This window comes from Pantherophis guttatus, chromosome 2 (assembly GCF_059756535.1).
Source record: "Pantherophis guttatus breed Tessera chromosome 2, ASM5975653v1, whole genome shotgun sequence".
In the NCBI taxonomy this organism is placed as follows: domain Eukaryota; kingdom Metazoa; phylum Chordata; class Lepidosauria; order Squamata; family Colubridae; genus Pantherophis; species Pantherophis guttatus.
In genome coordinates this window covers 33,646,530-33,648,723 of record NC_142064.1, presented here as the reverse complement: position 1 = coordinate 33,648,723, position 2,194 = coordinate 33,646,530, and the positions used below count along the sequence as shown (strand labels likewise).

Sequence of the window (2,194 nt, the reverse complement as noted above, 5' to 3'; positions counted from 1 at the left end):
TATTCCTTTCCTTCTGGACTATAGTCCGGGCATAGCTTTCTTCCTTGAAATTATTCTATGGCCCAAAGATATCATTTCGGATTCTACACAACAGACCTAATCATTTCTGGTCTTTATTTATTGAATATCATACAATGTTGCTTAATTATTTTGCATCTCACAGAACAAAAGAAGAACAAGAGCCAGCAAATAAGAACTGATCAAAATTTCAGTATCCAAAAAGCTGCTTTATGCAATAATTTGATATTAGTCATTTTGGGAACTAATATTGAAAAGTTGGCTTGTCAAGTCGCCCATTCTCTAAACTCAGCATACACGTGTTGTGTAACAAGAGGCCCAGATAGAGTTTTCAGTACTGTATGTACAGTATCAGCTGACTAGCTAATGTTTCCACTTGAATGAAGCCAGGACATAAATACTTTATTTTCTCCAGCTGTTGTAGGACAAGAGAACTTGGTCTGGAAAAATGGAAGAGGAATAGCATAAGATTAATAGGTATGTAACCATAGCAATACAAAACATGCCTGGCATCAAAAATATGATTTACAGGAAAACTGTAAATTAGATTCTGATAACCATTTGTGTTGCTTTTTACAAATAGTGTCATTTAGAATAATAATAAAAAGCTCTGATTTCTAGAGTTTGCCAAAGGGCATGACAATATATTTTTTTAACATGGAATTCAATTTGGTACGAAAATAGCAAACATTGCCCTAAAAACCCCTTTTTTGTATGCCTCAGGGATTTTTTTTCTCAAGAGAGCAGTTTTTCCTGTGGCAAGAGAGCAGTTGTAAAAACTGCAATTTATTTTCACAAATGTTCAGCATTTAAACCCAAAACCTGACCATAAAGCTGATTGTAACTTCTGTTAGGATGGAATTCTAACTCTATAAGAATTAAGTACCGCCAAAATGCATTGAATTTATTTTTAAGCAGATGTACAGGCTTATCCTGTTAATGATATCATTAATCTTTGACTTCCCCAAAACTGCTTTTTAGACTCATCACTCAGTAGCAAATAAGATATGGAAGATACAAAGTGAAAATTGCTTACAGAGTGATACTGAATGTTGGGGTTATCTGCCATGATTTTACAATCTGATTCCAAAATACATCCTATAGAATTATCTCTAAGAATGAGAAAGAGATAAAAGGCAAGCTACAGTAAATACATTGGTTCACATATCCTATTAAATTATAGTTGGTGTAATCATGATTTTAGATACCATAATTAGTTCAGTTCATACAACATGCTTTTGCAATATAAACTACAATAGCTAGGTTCATATATCATCTAAGCTATGTTGTTTGAGCTTAATTGAGTATACTATCTGAATTGAACAATTCTATTTAAAATACCAGAGAGAAAGCTCAATAAACTACATTGTCAAAATGTAATTATAGTTAGTCATCAACATCACTACCACTACCATCATACTGCTAGATCATATTAATCTCTGAAGAAAATGTACCAGTTTATTTGATTCCATGGCTTGCTTTATTATGACAAGAGTAACAACAAAAAAGTTATAATACAAAACATCCAAACATAAAAAAATTCATGGCAGAAATAAAAAATAACTGAACTTTTCTCAGATTCAACTTTAAAAATGAATTGCTACAGCACGTTTGGCCACTTTTCTAGAAATTTAGAATAGTGATAATTTAATAAAAAATGCACACCGGCCTGTTGAGATCAACTAGTAGCATTCACTTGCTCTTTTTTTTTCCTAGATGAAAAGTTCCCACAGCCTTGAAGGTGGCCTCTATTTTGTAAGCCTGAACCTGTTTGAATATAGCAGGGGTACATAGCCTGGGACCCCAGGGCCACATGCAAGACCTCAGCGAAATCCAAATGTTATATAAAGAAAACATTATTAAATTCTTTCTGATGAGCAATCATAGGAAATCTATTATTTTTAGCAGCAGAAGCACAATCAAATTTAGTAGATTGACAGGCATGTCAAAGGGCTTAAAGTCAGAAACTGTACGTTTCTATTCTCTCTAGGTGGATTTTGAATTTTTTCATGGTCAACCCGATTACTTTTGTCAAGCTGTATTATGAACACTTGGGGGGGAAGAAGCCCTACCTTGTTTGAAAACCCTTATCAAGAAAAAAAGTTAACACTTCTTTTCAGATATTTTTTGCATAGGCATCTGCAGATTCAGACAATAAATGAAATGTCTACAGAAG

At 33.4% G+C, this 2,194-nt stretch overlaps 1 long non-coding RNA gene across 1 annotated transcript; it reads right to left on the bottom strand.

Moving 5' to 3' along the window:
• Window positions 1-206: 206 nt before the first annotated feature.
• LOC148115073 (uncharacterized) lies at window positions 207-1,130 on the bottom strand. Its single transcript, XR_015732097.1, has 2 exons — window positions 1,055-1,130; window positions 207-458 (listed from the first exon to the last, which is right to left on the bottom strand). It is a non-coding gene; the product is annotated as an uncharacterized LOC148115073 (long non-coding RNA).
• Between the last annotated feature and the right edge of the window lie 1,064 nt (window positions 1,131-2,194).